The sequence below is a fragment of the Haemorhous mexicanus genome, chromosome W (assembly GCF_027477595.1).
Source record: "Haemorhous mexicanus isolate bHaeMex1 chromosome W, bHaeMex1.pri, whole genome shotgun sequence".
NCBI lineage: Eukaryota > Metazoa > Chordata > Aves > Passeriformes > Fringillidae > Haemorhous > Haemorhous mexicanus.
This window is the reverse complement of record NC_082380.1, coordinates 7683838-7700108: the sequence shown is the minus strand read 5'-3', so window position 1 is coordinate 7700108 and position 16271 is coordinate 7683838. Positions and strand designations below refer to the sequence as shown.

At 43.7% G+C, this 16271-nt stretch overlaps 2 long non-coding RNA genes across 2 annotated transcripts; both read left to right on the top strand.

Moving 5' to 3' along the window:
- The first annotated feature begins 1428 nt into the window (after positions 1-1428).
- LOC132341451 (uncharacterized) lies at positions 1429-6470 on the top strand. Its single transcript, XR_009490215.1, has 2 exons — positions 1429-2231; positions 6257-6470. It is a non-coding gene; the product is annotated as an uncharacterized LOC132341451 (long non-coding RNA).
- A 97-nt stretch (positions 6471-6567) lies between these two features.
- Positions 6568-11683, top strand: LOC132341488 (uncharacterized). Its single transcript, XR_009490237.1, has 2 exons — positions 6568-10915; positions 11186-11683. It is a non-coding gene; the product is annotated as an uncharacterized LOC132341488 (long non-coding RNA).
- The last annotated feature ends 4588 nt before the right edge of the window (positions 11684-16271 follow it).

The following is a 16271-nucleotide window of genomic DNA, read 5'->3' as shown; positions in this document are numbered from 1 at the left end:
ACGTGGAAACCACAGAGTACAGGGACTAGATCTAAAGACCTGTGGGCGTGGCAAATGCAGCCAGGTATAGGGGCATCTGAGGGCAAAGGTCCAATCGCGAACGCGAACTCAGAACATGACCTTATTTGTACAAGGTATTGAATGAACCAACTGAGAACAAGAACCAGAAACATGACCAAATATAGGATGGTTCTATTAGCATACAACTAATTCCCATGACCCCACTCTTCCCACTGTGGCCTGGACTCCCTGGTGTGCCCTCTTAGTATACTGTTTTCCATGGTCTGTGGTTAAAGTCTTCCGTAAATGCAACTGAGGCAAAGGTCTCAGCTGGACACGATCCCATAGATAAATAATCAAAAAAGTAGAATTTGTCTGTTATTATGCAATTGAAAAATTACATAACTAAATTTGTCCAATTTTACGAGGATGCAACTTAAATTTTTCACATAAGCATCAACAGCTGAAAAATTATTCCATTTTAAAATTCACTATTTCATAAATCAAAGCTTTTTTATCAATTATATTTTAAACAGCATAACGTTTCCCTGTACAATTTTTTTTTCCAAGATAGCAGGCTTTTACTGACAATATGATTACAATAATTAATAATAGCTGAGACATATTTTCTCATAATTGAGAAAGAAGTATAATCTTACAATTTTCAAGACTTTCTCTTGGAAAAATAATCTTTCATATTTTTTTATTACATGAAATAGCATATTTCCATTTCCTTTTACTGTCTTCTATAATTACTGCATCCTAAATTTCAAGATGTAAGATTTGATATAACGTATAAAAGAAAATGTTAAAACTAAACAAGTGGTAAAACCATACTGGACTGTAACCTCCCTCATTCCACCTTAACCAAAATATATTCTATTAAAAATTAATATTCAGTTCTGAATAACACCTATGTAAACTATACAGCTTTTAAGTAAAATTAATTTTTTTAATGTATATCATTTGAGCATAGTTGCACCACTAAACTTCAGTGTAATCAGAAAATTTAAAACAAATGGGACTCCACTTTTATGTGTTTTACTATCTCCTTGTGTGATCACCTACAAGACATATGTCTCTTCAGGATCCTGCCTTTTTGTTTCTTAAGTACTTATATGTTTGGTTTGGTTTTTTAATCCAGATTACCAGTCTCGTGGTTTTCTTCAGTTACTATTACAGAGGTACCCCGGCAAAGAGTTCAGTTGTAGCATTAACTTCTTTTTTTGGGGGGGTTTCAATTTTGTACTAGGTAATCAGTCTTTCATTCAGCTGCACTTCCTCCACCTTCACATTCTCAGTGTCCAGATCCAGGCTCACAATCCAGACCGTGACCACTTTCAGATCTCTGAAGAAGGCATTTGCTGTGTTTGAAGAATCTCTGTCCTGAAAGAAACTTCGGAGGGATTCAATTACTTGATGGTTTGATTGGTTTTTAACCCTAAGGTTTCTTATTCATAACTGTTATTTTTAAGAGTCCTGTTTTAAAATGTGTTAAGTCATACCCACCAATTAGAGTTTGGGCTCTGGCCAAGCTCTAGCTCTACTTGGATGGAGTGATTGACAATCAACCCAGATGTTTTCTGCATCAAAAAGTATTTAAGTCCTTTTGACTTGGCAATTTGACTATATATGACAGCTGAGCCTATTTTCAAGGAGAGTTTGGAAAAACATGAATCCGGACATGAATTTTCCAATTTTCTGTTGTTTTAAGGTTTATCAGCTGTTGCAGACTCTGGGATGACAGTTCAAAGTTGTAGTGCTTGGTAATTGAATGCTTTTGCCTGTGTTATTGATTATGTGTATTATCTGATTGATTCCTAATTGCTGTTAGTTTCTTCTTTACTACATGCATTGTTTTACTCTTGATGTTTTCTCGTGTTCATAACCAAAGAATGTTAGTAATAGCAACTTATGTTGATATCTTACATTTCTCTATACAATTTTGCAAAACAGAACTGATCAATCTTTTATTTTCACATCAGGACCCATTCTTCACCTCCAGGATTTTGAGAAAATCCTCCAGTCCCTGAGGGGACGTGGATTTGTTTGTGTTTTAACAGGTACAAAGTCCATGTGGATTTAAGTGAAGAATGTGAAACTCTATCAAGTGCAAGAAAACGCTGACCACTCCACAAGCAGAGAAGAAGACACACAGATGTGGACTGCACAGAGATTCCAACCCTTGTGTTTCACCCACAGAAGATTGTGGACTTTGGGTTTCTTCGTGGGTATGGGAATCAGTGATGTTGTAGAATTTTTGTTAGATGATAGCTTAAGCAAAATATGGGGTGTGATCAAATGTGTGTCTGACAGATGGTTGACAGAATTGTCAATGCAGTGTTCATGGTTCAAACAAGAAGGGGAGTTTGGACCAAATTTCTCCCTGAGGCTCTTTATGAACCTCAAGAATTGGAAATTCTTGGCTCAGTGAAGATGGATTTCTGTATACTATTTAGTCTTCCTGGGTCAAAACAAAATAAGGACAAAATAATAGATGTAACCCCAAATCACATTATATATGTAGAAATGTGACATCTTGGTGCAATTTCACAGCAAGGATGATCACGCCGTCCAACAAGGTTCCATTGCAATTACCACAAGGAGTCTTAATCATTTGTGGGGACAGAATTTGGCCCGCCATCCTGTCCAATGTCAAAGGTGGTCCATGCAGCATTGGGAGACTTTCTTTCCTGACACCCAACATGACAATGATAAGAGAACAGACGTAGAGGGAAAAGATTTGTCAGTTGATATGACCCCAGTTGTGATGACAATGTTAATACATGGAAAAAAGGCCAGAAATTTATAACAGCTCTGCTTCTGCCGCAGGCAGCTGCAGGAGTGGCCTTGAAGCAATTGGATCAAATGGGGTGTTGGTTGAGTAAGAACTCTCATGCTACCTCTCTCGCACTGAGCAATTTATTAGCTGATGTTCAAGGTTTGAGACAGGCAACTGCAAAACAGAGCGGCAATTAATTATCTTTTGTTAGTGCATGGACATGGATGTGAGGAATTTGAAAAAATGTGTTGCATGAATTTGTCTGATCATTCAAAATCTATTCACAAAAGCATACAACAGTTAGAAGATGGAGTGGCCAAACTTGGGAAAGAGAATGGGTCATGGCTGGATGGTGTGTTCAGCTGGTTTAATCTTGCACCAGCATGGAGAGAATTTTTGAAGATAAGTGTGTGTGTACTGATTGGTGTCACAGTCCTTTTAATATTTATGCCATGTTTACTTTAGTGTATCCGACGGATGATGGATGAGGCTTTCAAAGGAGTGTTTTTGGTTCAAAGAGAAGGGGGAGACAAAGAGAAGGGGGAGATGTGGAAACCCAGGGCACCGGGAATATTTCTCTGTCTGCTCTGGGGTGTCCTGACCCCCAGGGGAGCACTGACTTTGACCCTCATTCATGGAGAAAGTTTCCTAGACTTCAAGATAGACTAGAATCCACAAAAGTGTGCAATAGATTATAGAGAGTAGTGTCGGTGTATCACTTGGTGAGAAATTTAGGTTTTGGGATTTTTAGTATGTTGTGGATGGAAGCAAGATGTAAGGCACAGGGTATCGTCTTGGGTTTCTTCTCCATGCTTCTTCCTTCTTCTTCATGGGTTTGGGCGGCATTTTGTAACTGGGCAGGGCAAAAAGCAAAATCAGCAGTATGTACTGTCCCGTCTCTGTGTCCCGCCAGCCGTGGGGGAGCGGCTGATAACAAAACCAAACCAAAACATTCATTCTTCAGAGTCAGTCTTGAAGGCACAGAACATAATATCCAGCATAAACAGCACACATGAATGGGGATACAAGCATCATAACGTCACCCTAGGACACCACTTTACCTCAAAAGTATTAAAAGAAGTAATGAAAGCTTTAGGGATCTCTTGGGAATATCATACCCCTTGGCACCCTCAGACTTCAGGGAGAGTAGAAAAAATGAACCAGACCCTAAAGCATCAGCTAGCAAAACTAATGGTTGAAACAAAACTATCTTGGATTAAGTACTTACCATTAGCGTTGTTAAATATTCGAACAATGCCGAACTCAGAGCATGGGATCTCCCCATATGAGATGTCATATGGGATACCATATTCTCAAGAGATGCTGGTGGGAAATCCTATAGTAGACGATATGCCGATCCAAGGGTATGTCATGACTTTGAGAAAAAATGTTCAAGAACTTCTTCAGAAAGAAATAATGAGCCAAACTCCTCCCCTAGGATTTAGAATTAATAAAATACAACCAGGTGATCAAGTATTGATTCGTAGTTGGAAAGAAAGTAGCTTGACTCCCCATTAGGATAGACCTCTCCTTGTGCTCTTGACCACAGATATGGCAATCCGGACAACAGAGAAAATGTAGACACACATCTTCCGAGTAAAAGGACCTATAACAACAAAAGAAGCAGGCTGGAAAATTACCTCTCAGCCAGGAGAACTGAAGGTGAAAATAACACAAAAAATCAGATACCAGGAGATAAAATAACCTGTATTGCAAAAGATTATAATTGCTACCCCTTTGTAAACACTAAATGCAACTATTTTAAGGAAAGGTGGTATTATCATTGTTGCAGGGGTTATCCTCCAAGTGTGTTGTGTCCAGAGTGTAAACACATTGAACAGATTTGAACCAAATATATTTTAAAAAGGACAATAGAGGAGAAAACATTAGAACTAGATTCTCATGAGTGGTACATGTTGTGGAAATACAGATTAAAAAGGATACAGATTAAAAAGGGGACTATCCAGTGAGGCAAATATTAAAAAGATTGAGTTTCGCAAATGTAATTGAGTCCCTTGCAGATCCGACCCAGTCAAAACAAAGAATTGGGAAGTATTTAAGAAGCAGCACGAAATCCGAGAAAGCTCATATGGAACCCTTAAGACTATCCTTGCTATCGAGAAGATGGTACCCCTTGCTGCTGGAAGCACCCCGGTAGGCGAAGGAGGCAGAGGGATAATAAAACTATGAGGCCTTATGTGGCAGTGTTCGCAGGGGTCCCAGGATGAGGGAAGAGATGAGAATCTTGACTCTATACTTCAGAAGGCTTGATTTATTATTTTATGATATATATTTTGTTAAAACTATACTAAAAGAATAGAAGAAAGGATTTCATCAGAAGGCTTAGCTAAGAATAGAAAAGGAATGAATAACAAAGGTTTTTCTCTGACCGAGACAGTCTGGACAAGTGAACTGTGATTGGGCGTTAATTCCAAACACCCAGATGAGACCAATCACAGATCCACCTGTTGCATTTCACAGCAGCAGATAATCATTGTTTACATTTTGTTCCTGAGGCCTCTCAGCTTCTCAGGAGGAAAAGTCCTAAGGAAAGGATTTTTCATAAAACATGTCGGTGACAGCCTTATAGTACTGTTAAGTCTTCCACAGAATGAGATAACCAATCCCTGCTTGAAGCGCTACTAAAATGTGAAGTATGGCCGGACCATAACTCGAGCGTTTGCAACACACACTCATATTAATGCAAGATGTTATGAGCCAGGAAAACTTGAAACCTGTACAATAAGAAAGAAGAGTTACTAAGTGGCAACAAATTTAGGAATGGGAAGACAGGCCCCTCAAAACTATCAATTTTGTCCCCGGGGAGAACAATTCCTCTGTTTTACCACAGGCGGAATGCATGTATACTCAGATAAAAGAAGAGTACAAGATAAATTAAAAAAAGAAGTAGTGAAAAACATCACAAAGAATTTGGGGGGAAATTCAAACCAAAAAAGGAGCAAGAGCAGGAAGTGACCTATATAAAAAATTAAGAAAAGACTCAGTGATTGGGACCTCCCCACATTAAGAAAAAAAAATTATTAATTTAATGCAAAAAGTAGTTAAGGACGTGAATGTGACTAGCTGTTAGATTTGTAGGGGATCCCAAATGACCGAGCAATAGCCATGTGTCCTGGAATGACGTTATGATGCTTGTATCCCCATTCGTGTGTGCTGTTTATGCTGGATATTATGTTCTGTGCCTTCAAGACTGGCTCTGAAGAGTGAATGTTTTGGTTTGGTTTCTTATCAGCCGCTCCCCCACGGCTGGTGGGACACAGAGACGGGACAGTACATACTGCTGATTTTGCTTTTTGCCCTGCTTTTCGCTTTGCTCTTGCTCTTGCTTCTGCTTTGCTCCTGCTTTGCTCTTACTTTTTTGCTTCTGCTCATTAGTTAGTTTAGCTAAGCAGTTCAAATTTCTTACTGGACTGTTTCTCCTTTCCTTTTTGGACCTACTCGACCCTGCTCCAGACTGGGACCTGGGAAACACTGAGGGTTTGCACCTAGTGGCTTGCAGCAGCTACCCCAGCACCGGAGGGACTGACAACAGAGCGACCACCCCAGGAGAGACTTTCTGAATTTGTCATCTTTTTCAGAGCGGTGAAAGAGTGGTGTCATCCGGTATTGTTCATTTTGTGTGCTGGGGGGTGCTGTGCCTGTTAAATAAACAGGTTCTTTCCACTTCTCTCAGAGGAATCCTTCATGAACCGGCTGGGGGGGGGGGGGAGGGGCCATGTGGGTTTGCTTTCTGGAAGGGCCCCCTTTGGAGGCTTTCTCCCAATTTTGCCCTAAACCAGGACAAGTGGAAACCCTGATCTAAATGAATCACTCTAATAATCCTAAATCATGGAATTAATTATTCTAAAATAATCTTTGTAACATAATGTGTTGTTGCTCGTGACACAGGGTAGGCCTCTACCCAATGAGTTAATTGGTCTACTATTACTAACAAATACTTATATCTTCTCACTTTCAGTAGTTCAGTAAAATCCACTTGTATCTTTTCAAAAGGCCTATATGCAGTTTTTCTCCCTCCCTGCAGGGTCTGTCTAGATGTCTTCTTGTTAATTTTCTGATAAATAATTCATCCTTGTGTCTCCTGTTTTCCTACATAAAATATTCCTATACACCAAAAAACCTTTAAAAAGTGGTTTAGTGTTCGTGTTCTCCAGTGAGTTTGTTGATGTAACTGTTGAATTATTCTTCTAGGGTAACTTTTAGATAGCATTTCTCTACTATCTGGTAAAAGCTACTTATTCCCTTCTATCTTAGCCCCTAGTTTCTCCATCTCTTGTATTTCCTTTGAGGTATAGCATTTTTGATACTTTATCTCATCCTCACTTTTACTTAAATTATTTAAAGACGTGTAAGCATACTGCTGCCCTTTGTGCTTCTGCATCAGCCAAATTATTCCCATGAGTCTGATAATCCGTTCCTCTCTGATGTCCTCTTACATGGACAACAGCTATCGCTGATGGACCACTCAAAGTTTCTAATACTCTTACAATCAATTAATGATGAACAAGTCTTCTTCCTTGGGTATTTACAAGTCTCTTTTCTAAGTTTCCCTCACAGCTGCTACAAATATCTTGGCTTTTGCCTTTTGTTTTTCTTCATCTCTCTTCATGTATACCTTTTTGGCTTCCCGCAATAGCTCTTGGAGACCCTGGTCCTGTCAATCTTCTAATTTCTCTAGCTTTTTCCATATGTCTCCTTATGATTTTGCTACAAATTGAGTTTTAAGCAATGCTGCTCCTACTGGGGAATTTGGGTCCACTCCTGATTACATTTGCAGGCTCTTTCTGAGCCTCTCAAGCTAATCTGTAGGTGATTCATCTTATTTTTGGTGCACACTGAAGGCCTTGATAATATTTGCCCTCTAGGTATGGCATTCCGTATCCCTTGTACAATGATATTTCTAAGGTCCCTCCTATTTTGACTGTCTTGCTCAATCTGGTGATTCTAATCTGGTCTCTGATTAGTCCATTTTTGATCACCACCTAGACCCTGCTGGTGTCTCCTTTCTCAGTCTTGTCGGGTCGGCTGTCTGTCTCTGCCCAGACACGCGTAGTATGGTTCTGTTGCAGGCCGCGCTTCAAAGGACGAATCTGGACTCTTTAGTTTTTTGGTCTTCGGATTTGTTTATTATTTCTTATCTACAGAGTTTTCTCTCTGCCCAGCCGGGATCTGACCAGCAAGGCAGCCAAAGGCACTCTGACCGCCCATGGGGCGGCCATGTCTCTTTATAGTAAAAACTATGTATAACATATTTGCCTTTTATTCCCAATACCTTTCACCCTTGTTAGCAAGTGCACCTTCACCATGAACCAATCCACAAGTGCCAACATCACCACAGAAGATGGATGACAAGAAGAAGAAAGAAGAACCACGAAGCAGGCCCTGATCCCTCCATCTTGTCTCCATAACCCCCCTGTACCAAAACCCTAAAATCTATATTTCACCCTGTAAATATATCATTCCTGCACCATTCAAACTCTAGTGACTCCCATGTCCTTATACACAGGTGGAACATCCCTAGAAGGGTCAAAGTCAAGCCACCAGGTGCTTTTGGCAACATTCCAAGACCTCCGAGCCCCCCCAAGGGTTCTCTTGGTAGCTCTGGACATCTGGAGTGATGTGTTGAGTTCCCACAAGTCTCTCATTCCTATTTGCCTAATCATTTATCTTTCCTCAGTAGTAAATAGTATTCCTAATATAACTTGAAGCTCATCCCAGGTGTAGGTATTTGGGCCTAAAAATTGGTCTAACCTCTCAGAAACCCCTAAAGGGTCCTCAAGCAGCCGCCTTGTTTCCTTTTTAAATTCTCTTACATCCCCATTATTAAGTGGGACTGTTACAAACCCTATTCCCCTATAATTTCCTTCCATAGGTACTTCTCTCAGGGGGAATAGTCTCTTCTTTTGATCTTCCTCCTCCCCACTAGAATTATTTTCCGTGCGTTGTTCTCTCTTGTTGCTCCAAGTCTTACTAGATGGTGGTGACAGTAGTGGAGCCATCGGGCTCTGAAGCCTCTCAGGGGAGGAGTGAGTTTCCTGCCTTTGATAGGGAGGGGGAAAATTGTCTAATGGTTCCTAAGGTTTTTCTTTTTCCTCCACCTTTCTCTATTTTTTTAGTTTTCAGGGGGTATAATGCTATCTTTACAGAGGACCCCCTCTAAAGTGCTGCATAATCACTTTCCTCCTGATCAAAGGGTTCCTTAGTATTTACATAAATATTTAAAGCTTGACACATCTAATCATCAAAGGATCCAAACATTAGCTAATATAAATGATCAGGCCTAATTTTTTCTTTAGTCTACTCTACTATACAATAATGTACCATCTTTTCTTTACTTTTTCTCTTCCTAGAGGGTATTGCATCCCAATGTGCAATCATTAACCCCAGGGAGCTGTCCAGGGGTATCTCTGCTAATTCACTCTGTTTCTCATTTTTAGAGCCTCTCTGGGGGCTCCTTAACCTTGAGCCTCTCTTGGGGCCCTTTGAGCCTCTCTGGGGGCTCGTGGAACCTCTCTGGGGGTTCCTTGAGCCAGAGGTCTTACTATTCCCCTGACCCATCATGACCAGTGTCACACCACTCGCTTAATCTTTTCATTGGCCAAGCCCCTCGCAGGGTGATGGAACTGCAGATAGAAGAACTCTTCAATTGCTTCGCAATAATATTGCATCTTACTCACTTTCACTCAGACACTGTGATGTCCACCCAACCCAACGATACTCACAGCCCGCTGTTCTTGTCCGGATCTTCGTGTACTAGAATTACAGGTGATTTAAACTGCAGTTCTCAGGGAGCTCAATTCTTTGCTTGCTTTCTTTACCGAGTTCATGGTGCCATTAGTTCCTGGGCTATTGGCCTCTACGGGCCACAAAAGTGGGGTGCCCCCTGCAGCAGCCTCAGTCTGAGAAATTCAAGGGCATCATGTAGGGTCACCAAATTGATATAAAATTTCGATAGCTGTACCGAATTTTATTTCTATATCTTTTATTTTAAAGAAAGTAAGCAAGCAGCGCTGGGTGGCTGGGGAGTCACTGCTCTGCTAACGGCACACACCACTTACAAGTTTGGTAAAGTATATATACTGTTTTTAAGCTCACAAAGCATTTTTCTATGTGCTTGGTTAGTCCAAATCAGCAAATATCAATAAGCTGGGATCAGCAATTTCACAATCTTTCCAGGTGGTCGTTGGCTTCCTGTCCTTCTTGTAGTCGTCTGGAGGGAGGCTTTACACTGGTGTCTGCTACATGATTTTGTTAAGCGCATCAAGCTTTTTATTATATATAAGCATTTAGTCATTTTGTTGCAATATCTCAGCTTTACCACAACTTCCTCTATTTTATTCTAAGCATCAGTTGTCTTGCTACCTCATTTCTTTTACTCTGTTATACTTTTTCTATTTCAATGCTTTATTTGGCTATTTGGTCAGAAAGTTTCAAAACTGTTCTTTGTAGTTATCCCAGAGAATGCATCTACTTTTGACACAGCAGATATAAGTATTTGCTGATTCCATTGCCAATTGACATGAATCACAAAAACATTTTTCACAGTGAGCAGTCGTTTCTCACAATTTGAATCCTCGTAAACCAGGATAAGAACCTCCTCTCCATGCCCGTAGGAGATTTCAAAAGAGAGGTGCACCCTGCCAATTTCGGCAGCTCATTCGAGTTCTCCTGTGACCACCGGTGAGTGCAGGTTTCCCCCCTGGGGACAGCAGAGGACTAAATAACGAAAAAGAAAAGGGGGAAGAAAAAACAGACAAAAAACGTGAGTATTTGCATGCGTGTGAGAGTCCGAGAGTGTGCTTGGAGTGGGTGTAAGAGTTGCTGGACTTGGGGGGCTCAAGAACATATCGGGGTGCCAGGTCGAGAGCCACTGGATTTGGGGCGGGGAGGGGTTGACCGCGCTGGTATGGACGGCAGCGTCTCGGAGGCCGCTGCAGGAGGCCACGTGGGTGCTAGCTGCGGCAGCGCCGAGGTCCCGGCGCGGCTCAAGCTCGGCAGAGCTGGGCTGTGGGAGCCCACGTGGGGGAGGTTTTTCGGCGTCTCGGCGCAGCTCGGTTTTGGTGTGAGCCCAGGCGCGGCAGGACCGGGAGCGGCGGCGGCGCCGAGGTCATGGTGCGGCCCGGGTCGGCTGAGTGGGGTCGCAGGAGCCCGCGTGGGGGAGGTTCATAGGGAGCGGCAGCGGCCCTGGGGGGGGGGGGGGTGTTATGAACAAAAAAAAGTTACCGTTTTTTTAAGAGAAGGGGCTGCAGAGGAGTTTTGACTTGAGCTGGGAAACTGATCCCTGGCCAAGAGTTCTTTGTTAGTGAAATGTTGTAATCACTTGTTGAGTATCCTTAAGTATAGCCGTTTAACTCTCTATTGTGGAGAATTTTTGTTTTTCAGTACCACCCTAGCCTGTTGCCAGGAGGATGACACCCCCCCCCTCGGACGGTGGGGAGAGGGGGATATTTGCATCTCAGGAGACATGCAAATTTATCTCAAAACCCAGACTGCACTGGGACGGGACCTTCACCAAATCCTGGAAAATACCCCAAAAGAGACGAGCCAAAGCAGAATTGAGAGGTCAGGGTGGTGTCTGGACAGCAGGGCCGAGGTCCGAAGCCGGCAGAGATGCTTGAGAGCCTCGGTCACTCCTTGCCCCAATTAAAAACGATGCCAGTCGGACCCAGGACCCCCTGGACTGCCCACATCGAATGAAACCCTGGGTATACCCCCACTGCCCTTGCAAGGACAGGACTCCAGGCTCTGGCCCCTAGGGGACTGAGCTGCAAATCATTCTCTTCAGAGTCGCTGCTGGAAGCGGCGGCAGAACTCCGCGGATCTGCCAAAAACCCCCATTTGGAGCTGATCACTTCAATAAAGGCATTAGAATGAGGAAAATCTCCTGCCCCTGGTCATTTCAGGGGGGAGGGGCGCGGTGCGGCCCGGATCGGCAGAGAAGGGCTGTAGGAGCCCAAGGCAGGGAGGTCTTCCGGCGGTTGCCCATGGGTACCGAAAAGCACCGGGGTGCGAGATCACGGCTGGAAAAGAGTAGAAGGGCAGACCCAGTCGCGCGGGGGTTTCTAGACTGCAGGTGGAGTGGTATTTTATTTGTTCCAGCCTGCCAGGGGGAAAGCAAGGGGTTTTTTTCCCCTTCTTTCTCTCTTTTTACTTTTTGTTTTTCTCTTTCTGAGTCGGGGGGGGCCGGGCCGGCCGCGGATCGGGGAGTGGGGCGGAGCCACCGCACGCCACACCGGGAGTAGGGCTGAATCGCCACTCGCCGAACCAGTGGCAGGTCGGGCAGGCCGCGGACCGGCTTCCCTGGGACACCCGCCGGCACAAGGCTGTGGGACCAAAACAAGGAGCCGAGGAGGAGAGGAACGGCAGGGACCAATCCGGTTATACGGAGGTCCCTGGATCGTAGGCGAGGTTTACTTTTCGGAAGAGAGGTAAAATGTTGGGGTATTTTTTGTTTTCTTCTTCTCCTTCTCTCTTTTTTCTCTTTCATTTTCTTTTTTTCTTCTCTCTCCCTCTCTCTCTCCTTTCCTTCTTGTCCTGGGCTGACTATATGATGCTTTGTCCTGGTTTAGGGCAAAATTGGGAGAGAATCCCCAAAAAGGGGGCCCCTCCAGAAAGCAAACCCACACGGCGCCTCCCCCCAACTGGTTCGGGAATAATTCCTTGGAGAGAGGTGGAAAGAACCTGTTTATTTAACAGGCACAGCACCCCCCAGCACACAAAATGAACAATACCGGATGACACCACTCTTTCACCGCTCTGAAAAAGATGACAAATTCAGAAAGTCTCTCCTGGGGTGGTCGCTCTGTTATCAGTCCCTCCGGCGCTGGGGCAGCTGCTGCAGCCTCAAGGTACAAACCCTCAGTGTTTCCCAGATCCCAGTCCAGAGCAGGTTCGGGTAGATCCAAAAAGGAAAGGAGAAACAGTCCAGGAAGAAATTTGGACTGTTTAGCTAAACTAACTAATGAGAAGAAGCAGAAAGCAAGAGTAAGCAGAAGCAAAACAGAAGCAAGAGAAAAGCGAAAAGCAAGGCAAAAAGCAAAAACAGCACTATGTACTGTCCTGTCGTCTGTATGTCCTGCCGGCTGTGGGGGAGTGGCTGATAAGAGGGCCAAAACAAAACTTTCCCTCTTCAGAGCCAGTCTTGAAGGCACAGAACATAATATCCAGCATAAATAACACACATGAATGAGGATACAAGCATCCTAACGTCACCCTAGGACATGCTTTTATCCCCAATCATCTGTTCTGTTTATGCTGAATAATAAGTTTTGCACCTTTAAGACTTGTTCCAGAGAGTGAAAGGGGGGAGAGAAGAAGCACTCTGTTTTCAGACACTGCACTCACTCCTCCACATTCCTGCTCCTGGACTGTCTCCATCCCCCTGAGAGCCTCTCAGGAACCCCCATCCAGGCCCGAGTCAGCAGACACCGGAGGAGCGACCCCCGACACGGCCGACTGTGGGGAGACACTTTCTTGTGCCCCGAGGGTGCTGAGGGCAGCTAGGCCAGTTGCCTTTGCAGCAGAGGAGACACCAGAGACATCGGTGGAAGAAAGGAGCCGACTCTTAGCAGGGGTTAATCCAAGGTTTTATTCAGGAGCTCTGGGGAGCTCCTACACCTCAGGGGGCCTCCTGCTGAGAGCCCCGGGAGTTGTGCCAAGGTTACATTTAAAGGGAGGTGGAAACCAAAAGTAGATAACATTTTACCAACCAATAAATGACCCAAAGGGATGGGTACTGGGGGATAGACATGTACGACAGCGTATAGGGCAAGTTTCGGGGGGCTGACCCCTGGCCTCTGGCTTATCGCTCAATGTCTTGGACCGAAGCTTTTAGATGAAGGGGATGGGATGCTGGGTGATTGACAGAGAGCCAGGGTGGGGATTTGGGGATGATCTCATCAAGGAAGAGGAATTACATAGGTAAAGGGAAGGAGGTACAATTTGAGGTAAGCTATTTGGGAAAACTACCGGGATACAAAAAACAAAACTACTTCAAAGTATTACAAAGTATAAAAACACACTACAACACTGGACTGTGTTGTCTGCCGATAGACAGACAGCGGGAGAGAGCTCTCCTTTGTTTTAGTTAGTTTTAGCTAGCTGAGGCAAAGAAGTTCCCTAGACTGCAGGAGGTTTTTTTTCCCCTTTTCTTTGGACCTGTTTAAACCTGCTCTAGACTGAACACCCAGAAGAGCACCAGCAGCTCACACCTGTGGCCCACCGGACCAGGCCTGGGCCGTGACATTTCCGTCTCCAGAAGGACTGATAAGAGACTGAGTGAGCTGAGCTGCAACCCAAGAAGAGGACTTTTCTGAGTTTGTCATCTCTTTTGGAGCAGCAAGAGGTTTTATTGTTTAACATTGTTTAGATTTTGTTGTTTAATAAACAGTTTTTCCACTTTTCTCCAAAGAGGTATTTTTTCCCGAACCAGTTGAGACAGGGGCCAATTTAATCTGCTTTTTCTATTGGAAGCCCTCTGGGGGTTCTCTTGCAAATTTGCCCTGAACCAAGACACTTCTCTAGCCTCCTTTCTTGTTTCTATTTCCCTCTCCCTTCTTAGGGAGGTGGGCCCTGCTGGGAGATTGTATGATTGGCTGGTTGGTAGAGGCAGGTTCTGTCAGGAGGGACTGTGGTTGTAGAGGCAGGCTCTGTGAGGGGAAGACCTGTGATCTGCCGGTCAGGATGGGACTATGGATGAATAATGAATCCCCAAAGGAAGAAGCAGAAATTGAAGAGGAACCAATGGGCATACCCCCAGATAGTCCACTAGGAATGAAAATTAGCCTGGTGGAAATATGACCCCAAAACGAGAGATAAGGACAAGAGCAAAATTATTCAGTACTGCATGGTAGAATGGACTAGAAGGGAAATTAGGAGTGATCATGTATACTGGCCAAGATATGGATCAGATGAAGGATGGATATGACAGGGATTCAACATGTATGTAAGAAACCATTTAATCAGGAAGAGAGTGACTATGCTACCTGCTGGGAAGGGGAGATTTTACCCTAGAGGGCGAGCGTGTTTAAGGTGTCAGAAAATAAAGAATGGGACTCATTAGAACACTTGACCCCTGCACCTCCAGTAGCCCAAACGGCATGTCCCCTACCCTCTGATGGGTCTAGCCAAAACACCAGAAACAGTGACACAATGAGAGGAAAGCAGATCAGGGGATGGGAACCAAGCAGCGTGATTATGCTGCACCCTCGGGGGTGCAAGGAGGAATTGGATTCGTAACCGTACCTCTCAGTTCCTCTGATGTGAGAATATTCAAAAAGGAATTCAAAGGATTATTAGAGGACCCCATTGGACTGGCAGAACAATTAGGCCAATTTCAAGGCCCCAATATTTATACATGTGTGGTATTCACATGCCCTCTGAACAGAGAGAAACTGTGAGACAAGCAGAGAAGAAGGAAAACACAATTCTTATCTCGCTTGCTGTGCCTGTGTTGTGCTAAAGTAGAATGCAATATGGAGATTGTTTACCCAAAGTGAGGATGTTTTGTTCCCTTGGTCTATCAGGGCCAAGAAGTGTGTGTGTGTGTGGGACTGTCACGGGACAGTCACGAGAGAATCAGAGATAAGTGCAGTTGTGAGCAAGAGTGAGTGCTTGGCAGATTCAGTTTAGATACAATGTACATAGTATAGTATAATAAAGTAATTCATTAGCCTTTGGATGATGAAGTCAGATGCATCATTCTCTCTCCCTCGCCAACGTCGGAGTTGTCATTGATTAACAATATACGTGGGAAGAAATGCAATCAATAATGGCCATGTCATTTACACCAGAGGAAAGACAGATGATTGGGGCAGCTAGGATACAGATATGGGCAAGGGAACAAATACAAGGACTTCCTGGGGATCTGAAAATGCCCACAGTGTGCCCTAGTTGTATCCACAACAGCACTGGGGGAAGGCAAAACATGGAGGAGTATAGAACATTAATTATAAGGGATATTAAAGAAGTGGCCCCACGGGGCCAAAATGTTCACAAAGCATTTGATGAACAACAAAAGAGAGCAGAAACCCCAAAAGAGTGGCTAGAAAGAATGAGAAAAAATATGAGGCTATATTCAGGTATCAACCCTGAAACAACAGCCGGACAGATCTTACTAAAAACATGTTTTGTCACCCATGTGTGGCTAGACATATGGAGAAAATTGGAGAAATTAGACAATTGGCAAGAAAGGGAATTGGAAGATCTCTTAAGAGAAGCACAGAAAGTATATGTCAGGAGGGATGAAGAGAAAGCAAAGGAAAAAGCCAAAGTAATGTTAACTGCCGTTAGAGAAGGACAAATTTGGTTTTATTGTAAGGAAAATGGACATTTCAAGAGGAATTGCCTTTAAGGGGAAGAGGACCTGAAGATTTTTAAGAACGAGCAAAGAGGGGAGATAGAAGACTATAGATGTCAAGGGCTCTACCTCCTGAGGACAAAATATCATCAGTAACCCTTAATAAAATAA